Source organism: Podarcis filfolensis (genome assembly GCF_964270895.1).
Source record: "Podarcis filfolensis genome assembly, chromosome: 10".
Taxonomy (NCBI): Eukaryota; Metazoa; Chordata; class Lepidosauria; order Squamata; family Lacertidae; genus Podarcis; species Podarcis filfolensis.
In genome coordinates, this window is record NC_139612.1 from 52,656,920 (window position 1) to 52,662,919 (window position 6,000).

Consider the following 6,000-nt stretch of genomic DNA (forward strand, 5'->3'; position numbering starts at 1 on the left):
CCAAGTCTGAACACATCGAGGTATCATGGAAATGGTGACCTCTGTAGACTCAGAAAGCTACACTTGACACACGGTGTCTAGAATGTAATTATTGTGTTTATATCCCCTCTTTTCTCAAGGCATCATGCAGGATTCATCCCATCCCATTTTATCCTTACAACAACCCTTTGAGGTAGTTTAGGCTAAGAGCAAGTGATCAGCCCAAGGGCACCCAGAAATCATCATGGCCATGTAGGGATCTGAATTTGGGCTTTCCTCCCCTCCAATTCTAACCACCATAGTTTGGGTCCTATTCTTTAATTTTCTCATATATATTTCTGTCTTGGTACTCTAGAAGAGAGGTTTATCGTGCCAGTCTCCCTGAAGGGCTAGTTTTATCACATGCAGGAAATGCATTCAGAAAATATCAACCCTCTTCGCCTGCACCTGAACTGATAGTGTCCAGAATTCTAACTGCTGGTACTGGTGATCCATGAAGGCCTTCATTGGTGTACCAGCCTCTAAGCTTTCGTAAAAAAAGCAGTCAGTCTCTAGCCCTCCTAGAAGGAGAGTTATGACGCAAATGTGCACACCACTCCAAAAAGCTTGGTGAAACCCTGTTCTGGTATATGTAGAATAACTTTTAACAAGAAGATTTCCACATGGAACCACACTGCAGGGGAGCACTATGGCACGGCACCTTAATCATAATGCAGCATGCCAGAGTTCTCTTCAAGCACCAAAGTGCACTTGGACTTCACTTGGTCCTCTTTTTGCCATTACAGCTGGGTCCGCCACTTACGTGAAAATTCAGTTCCGGGGGTCTGCATGCAAAGGCAAAATCATGCAAAGTCAGGAACCCCGAGCATGCCAGAGCCCTCCTGCTTCCTTGTCAGATCCTGCTAAGCAAGGAAAACATGCTGGGTGCACAGGTAGGTTGTGTGTATAAATGGGGGTATTTCAGCAAAGAAATGGCCTAGCATCCAATGTATGTCTTTTTCTTTTCTGTTCGTTCGTTCTTTCTTTCTCACATGGATCAAACTAGCATATGTTTATGCTTGAAAATGCAAATGTTTCACATATTATTTAGCTGTACCGTGGACGCTTAGGTTGCGAATGTGATCCATGCGGGATGCACGTTTGCAACCCGTGTCTGCACACATGCGGGTTGAGATTCAGCACTTCTACACATGTGTGACCGCAGAAACCCAGAAGTAGCCCGGTCTGGTACTTCTGGGTTTCGGCAGTCCGCAACCTGAAAAAACGCAACCTGAAGCGGCTGTAACCCGAGGTGTAACTGTAATTCCTGCATTGCGGGGGGGGGGGGGTGTTCGACTAGATGACCCTTGGTTTTCCTTCCCAACTCTACAGTTCTGTGATTCTACTATTTTTATTTTTACTTTTATTATGCTACTGCTGCTGCCACCTTAGCACTAATACTTTAGGATATCTGAGGCACTTTAGGCTGGTTTTCCCAACTTCTCACACAAATATTATTTAATAGCCCTCTGGTGTTTTAATACCAAAAACAATTAAGTTATCAGAGCAGTCAAATCTAGTAGACACATTTTTTACCATAAGCACCACACCAATTATTTTAAGCATTGCTGCTTTGGTTTCAGATCTCATAGATTGCTTTCTGCCAAACAAGCAAAAGTGATCCCACATTATTCTCTGTCATCGGTTAAAAACGTGTCTCGCTCTCTGACCTCAAGACAATGCTTGCTATGTTGCTATGCTATGTTGCTGCAGCTGGTACTTTTCCTCATTCATGTATTAAACTCAGCACTTGTGTCCTGTAGGTCAACTGGCCAGAGTCAGCCTTACTGCAAAACAGCCTTCCCCAACCTAGCACCCTCCAGATGTTTAGAACTTCAACTCCCATCAGCCCCAGCTGGCACAGCCATGTTGCTTGAGACTGATGGGAGTCCTAGTCCATTATGCTAGGAAAGATGCTCTAAAGCAGGGTTCCCCAACTTGGATCTCCATCTGGTTTTGGACTACAGTTCTCATCATCCCTGACCACTGGTCATGCTAGCTAGGGAGGATGGGAGTTGTGGTCCAAAACCAGCTGCAGACCCTCTAAGCTTGAGGAACCCTGCTCTAAAGCAATGTGAATTCAGTGCACCATTGAAGTGAATTTGCTAACAAATGCTCCTGCCAAAAATCCTGAAAAGAAGCTGCCAGTCAAACCGAGGCAATACTGAACTGACAAATGGCTCCATTTGGACTAAGGCAGCTTCTTGGCTTCCTTTCATTTGTGTGTTTGGTTTGGAAACATACCTGTGACACAAACCTAAACGATCAGCTGGTCTCAGACAGGCCTGTGCAGGCAGCTAATTTTTTTGATCCTGGAGGAAGTGCTTAAGAGTTGAGATCCGTGACACGTCATAGCCTACCTGATCCTCCATCAGCCCATGCAGGTAACAGAGAGCTGCCTCGGTAGTTCATCTAAGCTCAGTATTGTTTACACTGACTGGCCATGGGTCTCCAAGGTTTCAGATAGGGATCTTTCCTAGCTCTGCCTGGAGATGCAAAGCACAACCTCTACAAGTGAGCAAAGACTCTTCCATTCCGGCAAGCGGAGGCTGGCCTGGCCACATTTACAGTCATCCGGGGGGACAGGGAACTGCTTTCCGCTGAAAGGCAACTTGAGATGCAAGCAGAGGAGGAACTAAAGGCCAGAAGCAGACCTTCTGAACTTCCGGTTTCATCTTCCCTGCAAGCAGAGCTTTAACCTCATGACCACCAGCTCACCCCTGTGAGCTGCTCTTCTCTTGTTATCACCCTGGCATGGAAGCCACCACAGCGCCAAAAATGGCCTGCTTGGCAGGAGCCCATCCTTGTGCCAACACCGCTTCTCCAGAAAACAAGAGCATTAATTAAAAAATAGATATTTTTGCCTGACGCAATTCCATAAAAATTGCGCTGTCATCTTGCCTGAGAGACAGCAAATGACCCGAGGCTGCCCTTCTCCCAAGGTTGTCCTTCCTAAGATGCATGGATGAGTGAAGACTTGGACCCAGATATTGAGGTCCTAGTTCATCCCTCAAAAGCTGCCCCTCAAGCTGCTCTTTCAGGCCCACAGCCTCCCCCCAGACCACACCCCTCACAAGCCCAGCTCAAGTATTTTTGCCTGGCTGGAATGTTGCCACAAACTAATAGCGCTTTTTGCTTACCTGGATGCAGGACAGAGAGATATGTGCAAACATGCAGAAACTAGCCTACAGTACAAAGACAAAAATTAAAATGTATTACCCTAGCTACTTTTGCCTTTAACCCTGCTCACAACTGGCATGTGCCCCCACCCCACCCTCAGAAGGTGGACTGGAAAAGACTTCTCACTGCTCCTCACTGCCCCTGTAATTAACTTGAGAAGCCCCCCCCCCCCCAACCAGGGTGAAATATATTCAACTCAGTACATAACACAGGGTGTGTGTGCACAAGGTCACATTAAACCCCGTGGATCAGAACAGCACCTTTTTCAGCCCCTTTTCCAAATACCTCCCATTATGCTGCTCTTAAAACGACACTAATACAACAGCCAGCTAGGAAGGAACACAGGTACCACACACGTGTCGTCAGTTTCCTCATTTGGAAGCCCGGCAAATGAACCGCAAGGGGAGCAAAAGCAATTTTAGAGGCATAACAAAAATTATACCGTGCAGCTGCAGCCAGAAGTCAGCTTCATTCATTCTCGGGGTCAAAAGGCTGCAATCGCAAATGAGGTTTCTTGATTCATTTAGAAATTGCGGGGAGAACACAGATACTCCCCCAGTTCCTAGGAATGCTGAATCTCTAGAGAACCTCTTCCACGTGTTTATATAAGGAAACAGGCATTCAACCACCCCGCTCCCTTAAAATATCATTAACTTTATAACCAATTGAATGAGCTCAGGTTCTAAGGCAGCAGCCTCTCTCTCCAATGTACGATTCATTCAACAGAAACGCTAAAAGCTCCTTACCTTTACAGTTGGAACATGCTTTGCCCACAAGTTTCTTCTGGCTGGCTGGCTCTCAAGTAGGAAAGGCATTAGTTGCATGCTTTGAAGGCGGGGCGAAGGCTATGGGCTGGTATTTATTTTGGGGGGGGTGGACTTCCTCAGATGAGGTACAGGTGTTTCGAAATCCTAACCTGAAGAAGCCAGGAGCAAGGAAACGCTGGAACTACTATTCCCAGCATTCTGTTCTTCCGCCACCACGGGGCACAATGGATTGTGGGAGATGTAGTTCTATTTTCTGCGCTGCGCCTAGAGGACTTTTGCTAGGCGGGTGGGTGGGGAGAAATGTAAATGCAAAAATCCATCCTTGGATGAATAAGGGAGATTGTCGGTCTGTTTCACGTGTTCTTTTACAGTAAGAAAAGATATCTCCATTGTTTTGGCGTTTTATAAAGACTGGCTTATATTTGCAATACTCTGCTTTGGCAATGGTGCAATTCACTTTCAGGACCTTTCTACATTTCTAAAAAGATAAATTTATTTTTAATTTCTGTTTTATTTTTTATTTTATTTTTTTTAAATAATTTTTTTATTAATTTTCCAACATATATCAAAACACAACACAACTGACAATACACAAACAAACAAACATACATACACGTATAATTTCATAACCTCTTTTTCTTAAACCTTGTTTCAACGACTTCCCCATACCTCCCTTTTCTGCATCCCTGTTTTAAACTTTTCCAGCAACCCCTAATTTCAATTACTTATAATTCACTTTCTTTAATCCTTTTTCTCTTACCCAATTATTTGTCACTGCAATTCTGTTTTACATTACCCATAACATTTTAGCACTCATTAATTTTACAACAGTTCTTAAGATAAGTTTTGAATTTCTTCCAATCTTCTTCCACCGTCTCTTTTCCTTGGTCACGGATTCTGCCAGTCATCTCAGCCAGTCCCATATAGTCTATCACCTTCGTCTGCCACTCTTCCAGCGTGGGTAGTTCTTGTGTCTTCCAATACTTTGCTAAAAGAACTCTTGCTGCTGTTGTAGCATACATAAAGAACGTCCTATCTTTCCTTGACACCAATTGGCCTACCATGCCCAGGAGAAAGGCCTCTGGTTTCTTATGAAAGGTACACTTAAGTACCTTCTTGATTTCATTATAGATCATTTCCCAGAAGGCCTTGATCCTTGGGCACGTCCACCAAAGGTGGTAGAAAGTACCTTCAGTTTCCTTACATTTCCAGCATTTATTATTGGGCGTATGATAAATTTTTGCAAGCTTGACTGGGGTCATGTACCACCTATAAATCATTTTCATAATGTTCTCTCTTAAGGCATTACATGCCGTAAATTTTATACCAGTAGTCCATAACTGTTCCCAGTCAGCAAACATAATGTCATGACCAATGTCTTGTGCCCATTTAATCATAGCTGATTTAACCGTCTCATCCTGTGTATTCCATTTCAACAGCAAGTTATACATTCTTGACAAATTCTTAGTATTGGGTTCCAACAATTCAGTTTCTAATTTTGATCTCTCCACCTGAAAGCCGATTTTCCTGTCCTGTTTGAAAACTTCATTTATCTGGTAATAATGAAGCCAGTCTCTTACTTTTGACTTCAATTTCTCATAGCTCTGCAATTTCACTTTTCCCTCCTCTTGTTCTATAATTTCCCAGTATTTTGGCCATTTAGATTCCATATTAAGTTTTTTCACTTCCTTAGCTTCCATTGGTGACAACCACCTAGGGGTTTTGTTTTCCAACAAATCTTTATACCGAATCCAAACATTATATAGTGCTTTCCTAACAATATGGTTTTAATTTCTGTTTTATTGTTATGAAACTAATTTTAACTATTTTAGTTTACCCATTTATATCATTTCCTCCAAGGAGCTCAAGGTGGCTGAGATGGTTCTCTTCCCTCACAACAACCCTGTGATGTAGGCTAGGTTGAGAAACAGTGGCTGGCCCACAGTCACCCAGTGAGCTTTGTAGCTGAGTGGGGGGATTTGAACCTTGGTCTCCCGGAGGTCTTAAATCAGAAAAGAAAGAAATGCTTTTCTAA

General features: G+C 43.6%; 1 protein-coding gene across 1 annotated transcript in view; it reads right to left on the reverse strand.

The window, feature by feature from the left end:
• The window catches only part of TBXAS1 (thromboxane A synthase 1), a 207,316-nt gene extending 203,213 nt beyond the window's left edge, over window positions 1-4,103 (reverse strand). The window contains exon 1 of the mRNA XM_083574202.1: window positions 3,945-4,103. The gene's annotated coding sequence lies outside the window, so the exon portion shown is untranslated. The remainder of the gene's footprint in view (window positions 1-3,944) is intronic.
• Window positions 4,104-6,000: the final 1,897 nt, after the last annotated feature.